Below are 19872 nucleotides of genomic sequence, written 5' to 3' on the forward strand. Positions count from 1 at the left end.
TCAGGGAAGTGAAGCGACTGGCCCAAGATCACACGGCGGGCTGGTGGTGGGGCCGGGATTCGAACCCCTGACCTCCGACTCCAAAGCCCGGGCTCTTGGGCTCAGGGAAGTGAAGCGACTGGCCCAAGGTCACACGGCGGGCTGGTGGTGGGGCCGGGATTCGAACCCCTGACCTCCGACTCCAAGCCCGGGCTCTTGGGCCCAGAGAAGTGAAGCGACTGGCCCAAGGTCACACGGCGGGCTGGTGGTGGGGCCGGGATTCGAACCCATGACCTCTGACTCCAAAGCCCGGGCTCTTGGGCCCAGAGAAGTGAAGCGACTGGCCCAAGGTCACACGGCGGGCTGGTGGTGGGGCCGGGATTCGAACCCATGACCTCTGACTCCAAAGCCCGGGCTTCACAAACCTTACCGTCATCATTAAATGATAATGGGACTACGTCATCTGAAGGTCGTGGGTTCTGATCCCGGCCCTGCCTCCTGTCTGCTGTGTGGCCTTGGGCGAGTCACTTCACTTCCCCGGGCCTCAGTTACCTCATCTGTAAAAGGAGGGTTGAGACTGTGAGCCCCACGTGGGACAGGAACTGTGTCCAACCCCATTGGCTTGTATCTACCCCAAAGTTTAGTACAGTCCCTAGTACCTAATAAGCGTTTAACAAATATCAATCAATCAATCAGTCAATCAATCATATCATATCACATCATATCGTATCGTATCATATCATATCATATTATATTGTATTATATTATATATTATATTATATTGTATTGTATTATATTATATTATATTATACTATATTATATTATATTATATTATGTTATATTATATTATATTATGTTATGTTATATTATATTATATTATATATTGTATTGTATTATGTTTATTATATTTATTTATAATTTGAATATAAAATAATATAAATATATTTAATATTCATATTTACCATATATTTTATATATATTTATAGATGTTTATATTTATCATATATATTTATATATTAATATATGTTTAATATATATTTAATATAATATTAGATATATAAATTTATAATTCATATTTATATATTTATGTTATGTGTGTTATGTGTTATATGTATGTTATATAAATTACATTTTATATATGTTATTTATTATGTGTGCGTTATATAAATTATAACATATATATTATAATATATAATATAATATGTATTGTATGTAATATATAATTATATTATAATTATAATATAATATTATATATATAGGTGCTCAATATCTCCCCCTCCCCATCCCCCCGCTTTACCTCCTTCCCCTCCCTACAGCACCTGTATATATGTATATATGTTTGTACGCATTTATATAATATATATAAATATATAAATATATTATATTATATATTATATTATATTATATTATATTGTATATTATATCTATCATATCGTATCGTATCATATCATATCAATCAATCATATTTATTGAGCGCATTTATTACTCTATTTATTTTACCTGTACATATTTATTCTATTTATTTTATTTTGTTAATCTGTTTGGTTTTGTTCCCTGTCTCCCCCTGCCAGACTGTGAGCCCACTGTTGGGTAGGGACCGTCTCTATACGTTGCCAACTTGGACTTCCCAAGCGCTTAGTACAGTGCCCTGCACACAGTAAGCGCTCAATAAATACGATTGAATGAATGAATATGACATTAACCTTAGAGTTTTGTTGTTTTTTTTCTATAACACCAGGATTAAAAGACTGGTCTAAGTACCTAAGATGAAAAGAAATAAATTTGTCCCGTGGACAAGGTTTAGCAGGCGCACTGCTAGGCGTTAAAAGAAAAGTTGTTTGAGATCTTCTAGACTGTGAGCCCACTGTTGGGTAGGGACCGTCTCAGTATGTTGCCAACTTGTACTTCCCAAGCGCTTAGTACAGTGTTCTGCACACAGTAAATGCTCAATAAATACGATTGAATGAATAATAATAATGATAATAATAATTTTGGTATTTGTTAAGCACTTACTATGTGCAAAGCACTGTTCTAAGTGCTGGGGAGGATACAAGGTGATAATAATAATAATAATAATAATGGCATTTGTTAAGTGCTTACTATGTGCAAAGCACTGTTCTAAGCGCTGGGGAGGATACAAGGTGATAATAATAATAATGGCATTTGTTAAGCGCTTACTATGTGCAAAGCACTGTTCTAAGCGCTGGGGAGGATACAAGGTGATAATAATAATAATAATAATAATAATAATAATAATAATAATAATAATAATAATGGCATTTGTTAAGCACTTATTATGCACAAAGCACTGTTCTAAGCACTGGGGAGGATACAAGGTGATAATAATAATAATGGCATTTGTTAAGTGCTTACTATGTGCAGAGCACTGTTCTAAGCTCTGGGGAGGATACAAGGTGATAATAATAATAATGGCATTTGTTAAGCGCTTACTATGTGCAAAGCACTGTTCTAAGCGCTGGGGAGGATACAAGGTGATCAGGTTGTCCCATGTGGGGCTCACAATCTTAATCCCCATTTGCCAGATGAGGTCACTGAGGCCCAGAGAAGCGAAGTGACTGGTCCAAAGCCACACCGCTGACAAGCAGAGGAGCCGGGATTTTAGAGAAGCAGCGTGGCTCAGTGGAAAGAGCGCGGGCTTGGGAGTCAGAGGTCGTGGGTTCGAATCCCACCTCCCCCAGATGTCTGCTGTGTGACCTTGGGCAAGTCACTTCGCTTCTCTGCGCCTCAGTTCCCTCATCTGTAAAATGGGGATGAAGACTGTGAGCCCCCCGTGGGACAACCTGATCACCTTGTAACCTCCCCAGTGCTTAGAACAGTGCTTTGCACATAGTAAGCGCTTAATAAATGCCATTATTATTATTATTATTATTGAGCCCCACATGGGACAACCTCATCTCCTTGTGTTCCCCCCAGCGCTTAGAACAGTGCTTTGCACATAGTAAGCGCTTAACAAATACCAACATGATCAGTATTATTATTATGACCTTTGACACCCCAGCCTGAGCTCTTTCCACTGAGCCACACTGCTTCTCTTTACCTGCATATATGTATATATGTTTGCACATATTTATTACTCTATTTATTTTACTCGTACATATCTATCCTATTTATTTTATTTTGTTAGTATGTTTGGTTTTGTTCTCTGTCTCCCCCTTTTAGACTGTGAGCCCACCGTTGGGTAGGGACCGCCTCTATATGTTGCCAACTTGGACTTCCCAAGCGCTTAGTACAGTGCTCTGCACACAGTAAGCGCTCAATCAATACGATTGATCGATTCATTCTCTTGGAATGGATATCTTTGCAGATTGGAAGAGCAAGTGGCTGCCTGGGATTCTGAAGTCACGAGGGCCTGAAGGGACTTCCAGCTGTCGAGCGTGGTCAGTTTTCTCCCTCCGGCATCATGTCAGCGTCCCGAGCAAAGCTGAGGCTGCGTCTCCCTGGAAAACCCAGAACAGGCCAGATTTTCCCTCAGCTTCTCCCGTCTCAAAGGACGGAGAAGGTCGGGAAGGAATCCGCCTTCATCCCTGACCCGGTCACTTTCCCCCAGGGTGACCATTGTCCCAGCATCTTCGGGTCTGGATCCTTTTAGACTGTGAGCCCACTGTTGGGTAGGGACTGTCTCTATATATTTCCAACTTGGACTTCCCAAGTGCTTAGTACAGTGCTCTGCACACAGTAAGCACTCAATAAATACGATTGATTGATTGGATCCTTGCCATGGCCCAGACCACGGGCCAAGGTGAAGAGCCGACGGGTCTGAGAAAGGGACCAAAGCCAAAGCCCTGCTGTTCCCTCTCTTTCTCACTCCACTAATCCTCTCCCGGCCTGGTCTCCGACAATGGGATTTGGTGATTAATTTGACGTTGGCAGCAGAGAGAGCAGTTTTTCCTCTTGGGCCTCAAAGGAGAGCCACGATCCCGTTCCAAGTGATTTTTGTTTTTTTTTCCTGGGAAATTCCCAGTACGTTGCTCGGTGTAATAATAATAATAAATAATAATGGCATTTATTAAGCACTTACTATATGCAAAGCGCTGTTCGAAGCGCTGGGGAGGGTCCAAGATGATCAGGTTGCCCCACGGGGGGCTCCCAGTCTTCATCCCCGTTTTCCAGATGAGGGAACTGAGGCCCAGAGAAGTGGAGTGACTTGCCCAGAGTCACACAGCTGGCAAGTGGCGGAGCGGGATTTGAACCCATGACCTCTGACTCCAAAGCCAAGGCTCTTTCCACTGTGCCACGCTGCTTCTACACAATTTTGTGTACACAAAATTAATGTCCCTAGCTGATGAAGTAAATTACTTCGATTGTACTTTTGGACGTCAATCATGCCTCTGTGATAAGGGAAGCAGCGTGGCTCAGTGGAAATAATAATAATAATAATAATAATGGCATTTATTAAGCGCTTACTATGTGCAAAGCACTGGAAAGGGCCCGGGCTTTGGAGTCAGAGGTCACGGGTTCGAACCCGGCTCCACCACTTGTCAGCTGCGTGACTTTGGGCAAGTCACTTCACTTCTCTGGGCCTCAGTTCCCTCATCTGTAAAATGGGGATGAAGACTGTGAGCCCCACGTGGCTCACCTGGTCACCTTGTATCTCCCTCAGCGCTTAGAACAGTGCTTGGCACATAGTAAGCGCTTAACAAATACCATCATTATTATTATTATTAGAAGGCTTCTTGGAGGAGATGTGCCTTTGATGAGGCATTGAATAGTAATAATAAGACTGTGAGCCCCACGTGGGACAACCTGATCACCTTGTAACCTCCCCAGTGCTTAGAACAGTGCTTTGCACGTAGTAAGCGCTTAATAAATGCCATTATTATTATTATTATTATTGAAAAGAAGCTACGAGATGTAACCAAAGGAAAAACGTTTGCTGGAATTGTAAATACTGCAGGCATACATACACCCAATAATGTAAGAATCTCTGATAAAAATGATTACGTCGAGGGAACCGGAAATTAAAATAGTAATTGAATGTAAAAAGTGGTTCTTGAGTGAAATTGTAATGACTTTGGGTTTAATTAGATTTCAATTGCTCTATCTAAAACGGTTACCTAAATTTAGAATAGACAACGGATTCCAATTCCTCGGGAATTTTCACGAAACCTTCATTCTCCCTTTGCTCCGCTTTATCTCACCCCAACCTTAGAACAGTGCTCCAGCGCTTAGAACAGTGCTTTGCACATAGTAAGCGCTTAATAAACGCCATTATTATTATTATTATTATTATTATAACCTGGGGCACCCCAGCGACCACACCCATAGAGCACGGGCCCGGGAGTCAGAAGGACCTGGGTTCTAATCCACTTGTCTGCTGTGTGACCTTGGGCAAGTCATTTAACTCCTCTGTGCCTCAGTTACCTCGTCTGTAAAAATGTGAGCCCCATGTGGTACGGGGACTGTCTCCCACCTGATCTGCTTGTATCTAGCCCAGCGTTTAGAACAGTGCTTGACAATCAATCAGTCAATCAATCGTATTTATTGAGCATTTACTGTGTGAAGAGCACTGTACTAAGCGCTTGGGAAGTACAAGTTGGCAACATATAAGTGACACAGTAAGTGCTTAACAAATATTATTATCATTATTGATATTATTAGTATTATGAGGCTTTTAACCCAGCATTTTTTTCCATCTGTGGCACCAAAGAAACGGTGTGACGATTTCCTTCTTGAAAGGCATCTCCAGGGTCAGATAAGGACCACCTAATACTTTGCTTTTCCCCCCAATAATAATAATGGCATTTATTAAGCGCTTACTATGTGCAAAGCACTGTTCTAAGCGCTGGGGAGGTTACAAGGTGATCAGGTTGTCCCACGGGGGGCTCACAGTCTTAATCCCCATTTTACAGGTGAGGTAACTGAGGCCCAGAGAAGTCAAGTGACTTGCCCAAAGTCACACGGCTGACAATTGGCAGAGCCGGGATTTGAACCCATGACCTCTGACTCCAAAGCCCGTGTTCTTTCCCCTGAGCCACGCTGCTTCTCGATAGCCCTAATAGCCCATCGTCTTCATCTTCAGATTAAACAGTAGCCTAAGAGAGAAGCACTTTGGCCTAGTGGAAAGAGCACAAGACTGGAGTCGGAGGACCTGAGTTCTAATCTCAGATCCACCAGTTTTCTGCTGCGTGACCTTGGGCACGTCGCTTCATTTATCGGTGCCTCAGTTTCCTCATCTGTAAATGGAGATTAAATCCTACCCCCACCTACTTAGACTGTGAACCCCATGCGGGACAGGGACTGTGTCCGACCTTGTGCTTAATGCAGTGCTTGGCAAGTGCCGTAATTATTATTACCCTATTTATTAAGTATCTGTTGTGGACAGAGCATGTAGCAGGCGCTTGGAAACATGAATAAAAGCAGACGAGATGCGAGCTCATTGTGGAGAAGGAATTTATCTACCAACTCTATTGCATCGTACTCTCCCAAGCACTTAGTACAGTGCTCTGCACACAGTAAGTGCTCAATAAATAGCGCTGATTGACCTGAGCTCTTTAGCAGCTAGCAATCTTGAATTTTTCTCTCTTTAAGCTTCTAAATTTTCTAATCTTTCTAACATCGCTTTTTTTTTCCCCTTTAGCACTCCACCTTGAAAATCTGTCAAACTGTTGGTGGATTTTCCTTCAAGAACCATTCTTCGTGAAATGCTTAATCCAGGTGGAGAGGGGAAGGAGGAGTTTACCTGTACCGATGGCTGGAATGATCAATCAGTCCATCATATTTAATAATAATAATAATAATAATGGCATTTATTAAGCGCTTACTATGTGCAAAGCACTGTACTAAGCACTGGGAAGGTTACAAGGTGATCAGGTTGTCCCATGGGGAGGGTCACAGTCTTCATTCCCATTTTACAGATGAGGGAACTGAGGCCCAGAGAAGTTAAGTGACTTGCCCAAAGTCACACAGCTGACAATTGGCAGAGCCAGGATTTGAACCCATGACCTCTGACTCCAAAGCCCGGGCTCTTTTCCACTGAGCCACGCTGCTTCTCTAATGAGCGCTTATTGTACTAAGCGTTTTGGAGAGGATGCAACAAAATGTAACAGCGCTTGGCAACTAGTAAGGGCTTAACAAATATTATTATCGTTAGAGGGCTTGGCACCTACTAAATGCTCAACAAATACCGCTATTATTATTAGATGCCTGTTATAACCACCCCAATATAATAACTGTGGTACTTGTTTAGTGCTTGCTATGTGCCTGGCACTGTACTGAACGCTCGGTTGGACGCAAGCAAATCGGGTTGGACACAGTCCCTGTCCAGCGTGGGGCTCACAGTCTTAATCCCCATTTTATAGATGAGGTAACTGAGGCACTGTGACTCGTCCAAGGCCACACGTCAGACAGTTGGCAGAGCAGGGATTAGAACCCATGACCTTCTGACTACCGGCCGCAGGAACATGACCTGTACTGTTTGATGATTTGCCCAATTTACCTCACTGGCCCCATTTACTACATCTCCCTTCTCCACTTCCCTCCGAAACGATTCCCACGAACAGAGACGGCACATTTAACAACCAATGGATCCGAAAGGAAGCTCAGCCCAGGTTTCGTGTCAAATTTCCGGTAGGTTGAAGAAACCCCTGAGGAGATAAACAAGGAAGCTGTTGAACCGGCCCGATTTAGAAATGGATAATGCAGACGCCGATGAGTTAATAAGATCCCATTCGGAGGAATCGTTCTCCAACAAGAAACTCATCGACCGTAAGATGCCAGAACGGAGGAAGAAATGATGATTTCTCCACCACCAGCTAAAATACTGGGATTTAAAAATCCGGCATCCACGTTCAAGAAATCAGACGGATTTATTCATATCAATCAATCAGTCAATCGTATTTATTGAGCGCTTACTGTGTGCAGAGCACTGTATTAAGCGCTCGGGAAGTACAAGCTGGCAACATATAGAGACGGTCCCTACCCAACAGTCTAAAAGGGGGCTCACGGTCTATAAGGGACTGATTCATATGATTCCCAAGCGCTTAGTACAGTGCTCTGCACAAAGTGAGTGCTCAATAAATACGATTGAATATGAGTGAAGATGACCCTAGTAGAGAGAGGAATTCAAAGATGTGCAAAGATGTGTTCTAAAGGAGCTGGCCTGCTACAAGCCCCTTTAAAAAGAAAAGAGGAACTGTAGGCAATTTTTCACGGCCACCATCAGTAGAATAAGCTTCTATTCCTGCAGCCTCCTACCTAGGCTCGGAATCATATTGGAGAAGCAGCGTGGCTCCGTAGGAAACAGCCTGGGCTTTGGCGTCAGAGGTCATGGGTTCAAATCCCGGCTCCGCCAACTGTCAGCTGTGTGACTTTGGACAAGTCATTTCACTTCTCTGGGCCTCAGTTACCTCATCTGGAAAATGGGGATTAAGACTGGGAGCCCCACCTGGGACAACCTGATCACCTTGTAACCTCCCCAGCGCTTAGAACAGTGCTTTGCACGTAGTAAGTGCTTAATAAATGCCATCATTATTATTATATTGCAACTCCTCATTTATCTAACATGATGTTAAAAGCTTGGCATTACTTTAATAAAGCTGAAATAATACTTTACCGCTATTTAATTTGAGGAGCAGCTTGGCCTAGCGGGAAGAGCATGGGGCTGGGAGACAGAAGACTTCGCTGTGCCACTTGCCCGCTATGTGACCTTGGGAAATTCCTGTGATTTCTCTGTGCCTCGGTTTCCTCATCTGTAAAATAGGGAACTAGTGGTTCATTGGGAATTGATGAATCTGGGAGCAGACTGTTTAAAGAAATCACCGTGACTGACATTTCCCAATACAAATTCCTTATCAATCAATGGTATTTATTGAATGCTTACTGTGTGCAGAGCACTCTACTAAGTGCTTAGGAGAGCACAATGCGACCGAGTTGGTAGGCATGTTTCATGCCCACAAGGAACTTACAGTCTAGAGGAGGAGCTTAAGTCTCTATTAAAGGTCCGTCCACTCGTTGATGAATGCTTTACTCCTTTGTCATTCACTGCTATTTAATGAATTAAATACAAACCCACTGCTATTTAATGAATTAAATACAAACCATGGCTCATTCCAGTTAAGCTGAGAGAGGGAAATATAGCAGTACAGCAGTGGAAAGAGCCCGGGCCTGGGATTCAGAAGGTCGTGGGTTCTAATCCCGGCTCTGCCACTTGTCTGCTGTGTGACCTTGGGCAAGTCACTTAACTTTTCTGTGCCTGGCACATAGCAAGTGCTTAACAAATACCATAATTTTAATTATTATTACTATTATTATTATTATTATTATTATCACCACAACTTAACTGACACCACACACAGATACACAAACAATAATAGTAATAATAACAATGGTACTTGTTAAGCATTTACTACGTGCCAAACACCGTTCTAAGCACTGGAGTAGATACAAGCTAATCACATTGGATGCAGCCCCATCACGTCTGTAGTTTACATATCAGGTAACTGAGGTCCAGAGAAGTTAAGTGACTTACCCCAGGTCACCCAGCAGACATGTGGTGGAGCTGGGATTAGAACCCAGGTCCTTCTGAACCCCCACCCCCTGCTCTAACCACTAAGCCATGCTACTCCTATATTGATTCTACTCGTGCCTACTTTGGAATTGTGCTACACCAAAACAGAGTTATCTTGGGAGAAGGATTTTTCCTAATCCTATGTTGCGTCAAATCCAAAAAGTGTAATGAAATCGTATGTTGTAGCTGGCCTGGGTGCATATAACAGGTGAAGGAGTCTTCTATTACTTTTCTAAAGGTATTGGAACAGATCCCCCTCGCCTTACCTCCTTCCCCTCCCCACAGCACCTGTATATATGTATATATGTTTGTACGTATTTATTACTCTATTTATCTATTTATTTTACTTGTACATATTTAGTCTATTTATTTTATTCTGTTAATATGTTTGGTTTTGTTCTCTGTCTCCCCCTTCTAGACTGTGAGCCCACTGTTGGGTAGGGACCGTCTCTATACGTTGCCAACTTGTCCTTCCCGAGCGCTTAGTACAGGGCTCTGCACACAGTAAGCGCTCAATAAATACGACTGAATGAATGAATGACTCCCAATTTTTAAAATACCCCATGGCACAACCACATTTTGGGGAATGGCCAAGAAACATCGTTTTGGGGGCCAAAATGGAGACTCGCTAGAACAGAGAAGCAACATGACCTTGTGGAAAGAGCATGGGCTTGGGAGTCAGAGGACCTGGGTTCTAATCCTGACTCTACCCCTCTTCTGCTGTGTGACTTTGGGTAAATCACTTAAATTCTCTACGCCTCTGGTGCCTCTTCTGTAAAACGGGGATTAAATCCTCCTCCCTCTGACTTCGACTGTGAACCATCTGTGGGCCGGGGACTGGGTCCAACTTCCCACTGTTGGGTAGGGACTGTCTCTATATGTTGCCAATTTGTACTTCCCAAACGCTTAGTACAGTGCTCTGCACATAGTAAGCGCTCAATAAATACGATTGATTGATTGATTGATTGCCTATTATCTATGCCAGCGCTCTGAACAGTGCTTGACATATAAGTGCTTAATAAATACCACAGAAGAACAGAGGGAGAGCTCTAGACTTCCCAAGCACTTAGTACAGTGCTCTGCACACAGTAAGCGCTCAATAAATATGATTGAATGAATGAATACCTTAGGAAAACAAAATGTTATTGTATATAACCAAGGATCATCTCTTCAGAAATATCAGAGTCACTGACCTCAAAAGACACGAACCACCACTGTGAGACTAGGGCCTGAAGGAGCCCATGTTTGATGGACATAAAATGATTTCCTAGGCTGAAATGACATTCCAGGTGCCGCAACTGAACCAGGGCTATGAGACTTGACTAGTTTTCCAGCCCATTCCCACTCTGGTGACACTTTAGCTTCGGAATCTGTGTAATCCACTGGCTTCTAGATCTAACTGCTCCTGGAGGGCAAAGAAAACACTATGGCAGTGAGTAAATTGGCATTGGAAGAGTGAAGTTGTAGTAAGAAAACAGGGTGGTAAGATAGGAGGGGGCAACCTGATAGACTACTTGAAAGCCAGTGGTAAGGAGTGATGATGATGATGAGACTTTGGCTTTAAATAGTTTTTTTCTCTCCAACTTGCTCACAGTTACCTCATCTTAGTTCACTACAAAGTAACTATCTGGATATCTTCTTGTAGTCCATTTTCCTCCCAAGTCCCCCCAAGAGAAAACGTGATGTGAGACTCTGACAGCATTCTCAAGACCTCATTCTATCTTGATTAAGTATTGCTCATAAATGATGTTGGTAGAAATGGTCTAGAAATCACATCTTTAAGTGGCATCATTAGTAAATCCTGTTCTCCCAGGCATGAAGAGTCTTGGCCAAATCATAGCCTCGTACCCCTCTAATTTGGTTTGATCATAATCATCCGCAAGTCCTCTTGTGTGAGTGTACTTTCAGAGAAGTCATCGAGATACAGAAGGTGAGGCATTCAAGATCTCTAGAAGATGCTCTCAGCCTCCGGAGCAGAAGAGTTTCCCAAAGGACTGGAGTTCCAAGGTGACATCAACTACCGGATTATTTGTTGTGTCCTTGCTATGTTAAGGATGTCCTACCGAACTAGGCGGCTGTGGGAAATTTTTCATCACCTCTGAATGGCCAACTGTCTGAAGCTGCATCAGGTTGCCAGAGTCGCGAAGGACAACGAATCAATAATCTGCAGTGTTCTTATAAGACCTTGTACCAAACAAAAAACTTGGGAAATGCATGGGTGACAGACATTCTACGAAGCCAAGCGCAGACGGTCAGATCCGGGGGCCTGATTTCCGAAGAACAGATGGACAACGCGGGCTGGGAACGCGGAGAGCTTAAATGGCCTCTGTAAGAACATAAAACATGCCATGTTGGGCAGGCCCAATGCCAAAATTTCTTGGACAGAAGTAGAAACAATGTGTATGCAACTGAACGGAATAGTGTAAACAACAATGTGTGTTCATGGAGAGATCTCGGAAAAATACGAGAACAAGACGATATCGGCGACCTTAGCTTTATAATCATGAGATTCCCTTCTTCACAATCGTCCGGAGATTTTCTCAGCCACTCTATAGTTGTGATATTTTACTTTTGCGTTAGAGAATTCCTGTTCATTGCCACTATATGTTACCCTTCCCTTCCTCAGACTTGTGCTTTGGGTCAGAGAGGAAAGCCCCGGCCACACAGGGTCCCATGCATAGAGCCTTTGTACTCTATGTAGAGTACAATCTCTACCCTCTCCAACACTGAAATCCCTCTATCTCTTTACTTGTCTTCTCTCCCACACATCTCCTCCCCACAAATCTGTCCTGTTCATTCAATCATATTTACTGAGCACTTACTAAGTGCAGAGCACACACTAGCTCCCCTATCCCACCACCTTCAACTGTTTGCTCTCCGACAGCTTCTTCCCACTCTTCCCATTCTTCCCATTCTTCCCTGTATATATGTATATATGCCTGTACATATTTATTACTTTATTTATTTATTTATTTTACTTGTACATATTTATTCTATTTATTTTGTTAGTATGTTTGGTTTTGTTCTCTGCCTCCCCCTTTTAGACTGTGAGCCCACTGTTGGGTAGGGACTGTCACTATATGTTGCCATCTTGTACTTCCCAAGTGCTTAGTACAGTGCTCTTCACACAGTAAGTGCCCAATAAATACGATTGATTGATTGATTGATTGATTCCCACTGATTTCAAACATGCCTCCCCATCCCAAAAAGCCCTCCCTTGGTGCCATGGCTCCCTCTTACCGTTCCTCTCCAAACTTCTTGATCAAGTTGTCAAAGCCCGCTGTCTCAAGTTCCTCTTCTCCAAATTCTCTCCTCAACCCTCTCAAATCTGGCTTCCATCTCCTTTGCTCCACAGAAACCACCCTCTCATAGGTCAATCGATAGTATCTATTGAGCACTTACTGTCTGCAGAGTACTACGCTAAGATCCAATACGGGACAGGGACTGCTTCCGACCTGATTATCTTGTACCTCCTCCGGCGCTTAGCACAGTGTTCAGCAGATAGTAAACCCAAAACAAGCACCCCATCATCATCAATCGTATATATGGAGCACTTACTATGTGCAGAGCACTGTACTAAGTGCTTGGGAAGTACAAATTGGCAACATAGTCACCCCAGTGACTATTAATATTATGATTATGAAGGAGGGCACAGGGTGAGAGGCAAGGACCTGCAAAAATCACTCTTCAATCCACAGCAACGTAAAGCAAGAGGGTTTGGTCGACCCTTCCGGAGAGAAAGGGATCTGGGACCCTCCACAGAAGTCTCTCCCCTCACTCCTGGCAAGTGATCCGGGCTCAGTTGACTCGGGCGATTGTTTATTAGTGTTCGTTTCGCTGCGACCGGCACTCCAAGCAGTCTGCTTGGCCTGCAGGCAGTGAATGCCTGAGCGGTCTCGTAACGGGGCTTTCTCTGAGCGGCGAGGGCAGGGAGAAAAGCTGGGGAGAGGCGGGAAGGGGAATAGGAGCAGACGTGGTCACTGAGGCTGCTGTCGCCACACTGAGAAGGCCCGAAGGCAGGGTGGCGATCCCAGATCTGTCTTATCTGTCCCAGAGCTGTTGAGGTCACCAGGGCAAAGTCTCTTCTTACCCATCGCCACCCAATCCCCTCCACGCCTGATCTTTCCTTTCCCTCAGACCAAAGAACGGGTATGGTCCTGAGGGAAAGGAATCCCTCTAGGATCAATTTCAAGGCTTCCTACCCAGTCTGAGGAGAACGTGGATGTAATAATAATAATAATAACTGTGGTACTTAGTAAGCATGGACTATGTGGAAAGACTGTACCAAGTGCTGGGGTAAGCAGTAGTAGTAACTGTGGTATTCGTTAAGCGCTTACTATGTGCCAGGCCCTGTACTAAGAGTTGGGGTAGATACAAGGTAATCGAGTTGGACGCAGTCCCTGTTCTACTTAGGGTCCACAGTCTTAATCCCCATTTTCCAGATGAGGTAACTGAAGTGAAGCGACTTGCCCAAGGTGACACAGCAGACAAGTGGTGGGGCCGGGATTAGAACCCATGACCTCTGACTCCAAAGCCCGTGCTCTTCCCACTGAGCCACACCGCTTCTCAAGTGCTTCTCAACCAGGCACATAATCTGTACTTTCAAAATGTTAGTGTCCAGGGTGCAGCCTGACCCTCCAAAATGGTTTACAATCACCAGCATGTCTTCTTGTGTACATATCTCTAGAGCAATCATTATTGCCAAGCTCATCAACAACATCATCAAAGTCATCATCGTATTATCAACAGCTATGTGTAGGGCACTAAATTAGGCTCTTGGGAAGAGTAGTGCTCTGTACAGAGGGAGTAATCAATTAATATTATTTATCGATTGATGGATTGAAGCAGAAGACAAGCTTTGAGGCATATACAGCGGTTCCTAGAGAACTTTCTTCCCAGTCTCTAACTCCTATCCCTGTAAGCAACCCCACTGGTAACAGAGAAGCAGTGTGGCCTAATGGGTAGAGCACAGCCAGGGAGTAGGAAAGACCTGGGTTCTAATCCCAGCTCCACTACTTGTCGGCTGTGTGACTTTGGGCAAGTCACTTCACTTCTCTGGGCCTCAGGGACCTCTTCTGAAAAATGGGGATTAAGACTGTGAGCCCTAAATTGGACAGGAATTCTGTCCAGCGCAATTATCTTGTATCTTCCCCGGCACTTAGTACAGCGTCTGGAAGATAGTACACGTTTAACAGATACCATTATTATTATGAGAGAAAGAGTTATAATAATAATGACTGCGGAATCTGTTAAGTGTTTACACAGTGCTAAGCGCTGGGTAGTTACAAAATAATCAGGTCAGGAGCAATCCCTGTCCCAGATGAGGCTCACAGTCTAAAGGGGAGGGAGAATGGGTATTGAGTCCCCATTTTTCAGATAAAGTAACTGAGGCATAGAAAAGCTAAATGACTTCCCCAAGGTCACAGAGCAGGTAAGTGATGGAGCAGGGATTAGAGCCTAGGTCCTCTGACTCCCAACTCCATGCTCTTTCCACTAGGCTATACCTGATTTTCATCTATTTTTGCCCAAGATTAGTCCTTTAATGACAGATATTTTTTCTCATTTCATTATTACTAATCCATCTTACTTGTTTGGCTTTTATGTCTTCTGTGCTAGAGGCACACTTCAGAAATGCCACCCACTTCCAGCTTTTCTTGGCCTGACCTTTCTATCTGTTAGAAGTTCAACTCAGCGTGTTCCCGCAGCCTGGATCCACGGGCGCAGGATAGGAGGGGGACTGTAAGCTCCTGGGATCAGAAAGTTAAAGATGCTTCATTCCGGAGAGAAGCAGGCTGAAAAGGCACAGGATTAGCGAGTAGAGGATCACGGAAAGTGTGCAGTCTTACATTTCCTTCTGCCTTCAGGACAATATAGAGAAGCAGCATGGTCAGGTGGAAAGAGCGAGAACCTGGGAGTCAGAGGATGTGGGTTCTAATTCCGGCTCTGCCCCGTGTCTCCTGTGTGACCTTGAATAAGTCACTTCACTTTGGTAAAATGGGGATTAAGACTGTGACAGGGACTGTGTTCAATCTGATGACCTTGTATCTACCCCAGCTCGTAGAGCGGTGCTTGGCACGTAGTAAGTGATTAAAGAATTCCACAGTTAGTATTATGATTATTACCTCTACCTGCATCAATCAATCAATCAATCATATTTATTGAGCGCTTAATTGTGCAGAGCACTGTACTAAGCGCTTGGGAAGTACAAGTTGGCAACATATAAGCCGCGTGTCCCGCAAACACCTTAAATTAACACAACTCCTCATCCGTCCCCCCAAACTCAGTCCTCCTCATGTCTTTCCCATCACTGGAGACAACACTACTCTCCTCCCTCTCTAACAAGCCCGTAACCTCGGCACTGTCATCTCTCTCTTTCAACTCACGTATTCAATCCATCACCAAATCCTGTTGGTTCTCCCTTGGGCAACATCTCTAAAACCCGCTCTTTCCTCTCCATCCGACCCGCTGCCACATAAATCCAAGCACTTATCCTATCCTGGCTTGATTATCGCATCGGCCTCCTCGCCGACCCCCCTGCCTCCTCTTTCTCCGCACTCCAGTCCGTACTTCATTCTACCCAGATTGTTTTTCTACAAAACCATTCAGTCCATGTTTCCCCATCCCTCAAGAAGAAACTCAAGGGGTTGCCCATACACCTGTGTATCGAACAGAAACTCCTTACCATCAGCTTAAAAGCACTCAATCAGCTCTCCCTCTCCTACCTGACCTCGCTATTCTCTTCCTATAATGCAGCCCTCCCACTTTTCCCTGTAGCTCCAGCTTGCTCACTGTGTCTCCATCTCTTCTATCTCGACACCGACTCCTTCCCCAAATCCTTCCTCTGGCTTGGAACTCCTTCCCCCTCCATATTCGCCAGACTCCTTCAAAGTTTTATTAAGGTCAAATCTCCTTAGCTCCTTTTTCCTCAGTTTCCTCTCCCTTCTGAATCATCTCTGCAATTGGATCTGTATCCTTTGGTATTCACCCGACCCTCAACTCCACAGCCCAACATATCTATAAATGATTTATTTGTACTATCGTCTGTCTCCCCCTCTAGAGAGCATTTGTGTGCATATCTGTAAATTATTCATTCGTATCAGTGTCCGTCTCCTCCTCTACACCGTAAGCTCACTGATGGCAAGGAACTTAGTACAATCAATCAATCAATTGTATTTATTGAGCGCTTACTGTGTGCAGAGCTCTGCACTCAGAAAGCACTCAATAAGTACCATTGACTGAGAAGCAGCGTGGCTTAGTGGAAAGAGCACTGGCTTGGGAGGCAGGGGTCATGGGTTCTAATCCCGCCTCCGCCACTTGTCAGCTGTGTGGCTTTGGGCAAGTCACTTCTCTTCTCTGTGCCCTAGTTTACCTCAACTGTAAAATGGATTAAGACTGTTAGCCCCCCATGGGACAACCTGATTACCTTGTATCTACCCTAGTGCTTAGAACAGTGCTTGGCACATAGTAAGTGCTTAACAAATGCCATCCTTATTAGAGAAGCAGCGTGGCTTAGTGGAAAGATCCCAGGATTGGGAGTCAGAGGTCATGGGTTCTAATCCCGCCTCCACCACTTGTCTGCTGTGTGACCTTGGACAAGTTGCTTCACTTCTCTGAGCCTCAGTTACCTCATCTGTAAAATGGGGATTAAGCCTGTGAGACCCATGTGGGACAACCTGATTGCCCCGGATCTATCCCAGCACTTAGAACAGTGCTTGGCACGTAGTAAGCACTTAACAAACACCATAATTATTATTAATAGCAGTATTGAGTGATTGAAAAGGGATAGATTTAAAGATTAAAGATCACAGAAGGTAAAGCCGAAATTGTTCACCAAATCCCATATCATCAGGACGGAAGAGACGGCCATTAGGACTGGAGAATGGTAGATTCAAATGAAAGGAAAGGGAACATTTCTTCACCCGGCAGGAGGCAAATGATAGGAATTTATTCCCGCAGGATGCTGTCTAACCTCAATTATCAGCAGGTTCCAGAGGGCTAAATTCATGGATGAGTGGTCCATTTTGGCTTGCCAGAGGGAAAATTCAAGACGGAAAGGGAAATGTAGGAATGGTAACTGGCTCATCCCCAACAGTGAGTGTAGGTGGCCAAGATAATAAGCATCATTCGTTCACCTAATAATATTTCTTGTGAGCCTACTGTGTGCATTGTACTAGGTCCTTGGGAGAGTAATAATTATAATTAATAATAATGATGGTATTTGTTAAGCGCTATGTGCCAGGCACTGTTCTAAGCACTGGGGTAGATACAGGGTAATCAGGTTGCCCCACGTGGGGCTCACACTTTAAACCCCCATTTTCCAGATGAGGTAACTGAGGCCCAGGGAAGTTAAGTGACCTGCCCGAGGTCACACAGCAGACAAGTGGCAGAGCCGGGATTGGAACCCACATCCTCTGACTCCCAAGCCCGGGATCTTGCCACTAAGCCACGCTGCTACCGTAATTATAACTATGGTATTGGTCAAGTGCTTACTATGTGCCAAGCACTGTACTAAACCCTGGGCTAGATACAAGGAAATCAGTTTCTGTCCCACATGGAGCTCCCAATCTAAGGGGGAGGGAAGAACCCCCATTTTACAGATGAGGAAACTTGAGGAAGAAGGAAATGAAGCGAACTTCATCAGGTCACACAACAGACAAGCGGCAAACCTGGGATTAAAAAGTCACTTAACTTTTCTGGGCCTCAGTTACCTCATCTGTAAAATGGGGATGAATACTGTGAGCCCTCTGTGGGACAACCTGATCACCTTGTAACCTCCCCAGTGCTTAGAACAGTGCTTTGCACATAGTAAGCACTTAATAAATGCCATCATTATCATTATTATTATTATTATTATTATTATTAGAACCCAGAGCCTCAAGCTCCCAGGGCCAGACTCTTTCCACTAGGCCACACTGCTTCTTGAATAATAATCGTGGTTTGTAAGCACTGACTTTAGGCTAAGCTCTGGAGTTGATACACACTGACATCATCTCTGTCCCTGTCGTGACTCGGTCTAAAGAGAAGAGAGAACAGGGATCACGGAGTGATACGTGACCTTAAATAGTGACTTCTCAATCCTGGCCTTTGAACCTCGAGTGAGTTTCTGGGGGACAGTTCCCAGATGACTCCCACAGTTTCACGGAAATGATCAACGAGGTCACTATATCAGCACTAAAACTCTGCCAGCCATCGTCTACGTCCCTTGAGGTTCTTATCGTTTTGAGGGAGATCTATTTTTGTTGAATTTGACGGGAACCGCATGAAGTTTGTGCGGTTTCCAGAATTTAATTTTCCAATGCCGACTGCTCATTTCCAAGGCAGGGGGGCCTGGTTGGGTGGCAGCAGTGATGTGAGCCCGTCAGCTGGGTTTTAACGTTTCGGAGTGAGTCTGGTCTCGGCTAAGGTCTGAACAAATGCTCCAATTCTGGCCTATCTAGTGGTAAGAGGATGGCTCGGCGTGTGAGTTTTCCTGCTGGCCTAGTCAAATCAATCAATCAATCGGCGGTATTTATTGAGCGCTTACTATGGCAGCACGGAAGCAGCATGGCCCAGCAGAGAGACAGCACGGAGTCAGTAGGACCTGGGTTCTAGTCTCGGCTCTGCCGCTTGGCTGCTGTGTGACCTCGGGCAAGTGACTTCACTTCTCTGAGCCTCTGTTCCCTCATTTAAAGAATGGGGATTCAGTGCCTCTTCTCCCTCCTATGAAAACTGAGAGCACCATATGAGATTTGACTGACTTGTACCATCCCAACTTGTACTTCCCAAGGGCTTAGTACAGTGCTCTGCACACAGTAAGTGCTCAATAAATACGATTGAATGAATGAATGAATGAACCCCAGTGCTTAGTACAGTCCTCGTCATGTGGTGAGTGTTTAACAAATTCCACAATTATTATTTTTATTAATATTAATAATAATAATAAAATCCACCTTCTATGCCTCTTGCAAGTTCACCTTCTCACTTCTCACCTTCTCCCTTCTCATAGACTCTCTCGCCAGTGCTTAGGATAATGCTGTGCACACAGGAAGCGCTCAGTAAATATTGATTGATTATCTGCACACCCCGTGGGAGGGCAGGAGTCTCAGCGATGGGCAAGCCTCAGTCCCAAGAACTCGGAAGCAAGAATCTGCACGAACCAACTTGCTCTCTCGCAACTCTACCGGTCGAGCTCCCACCGGGACACCGGAGTGCAGCGAGCGGGCAGACGGCTCGGGGAGCAAGATTAATTTTCTAGGCCGGCCAAGGCAGTTCAGCAATTTCCAGTGCCCTGCCTGTCGACGGCATCAAGTGCGTAGGAAAGGTCACTGAATATAGTTCAGAGGTTTTGGAGTTGTTTTCTACATTTGTCCTGTTTTTGTTAGGCTGCT

At 44.4% G+C, this 19872-nt stretch overlaps 1 protein-coding gene across 1 annotated transcript in view; it reads right to left on the bottom strand.

Annotated features, from left to right (window-relative positions):
* Positions 1-11769: 11769 nt before the first annotated feature.
* Positions 11770-19872, bottom strand: part of PIK3CG (phosphatidylinositol-4,5-bisphosphate 3-kinase catalytic subunit gamma) — a 38168-nt gene continuing 30065 nt past the window's right edge. The window contains 1 exon segment of the mRNA XM_038741338.1: positions 11770-11831. The gene's annotated coding sequence lies outside the window, so the exon portion shown is untranslated.

Source organism: Tachyglossus aculeatus, assembly GCF_015852505.1.
Source record: "Tachyglossus aculeatus isolate mTacAcu1 chromosome 12 unlocalized genomic scaffold, mTacAcu1.pri SUPER_6_unloc_1, whole genome shotgun sequence".
Taxonomy (NCBI): Eukaryota; Metazoa; Chordata; class Mammalia; order Monotremata; family Tachyglossidae; genus Tachyglossus; species Tachyglossus aculeatus.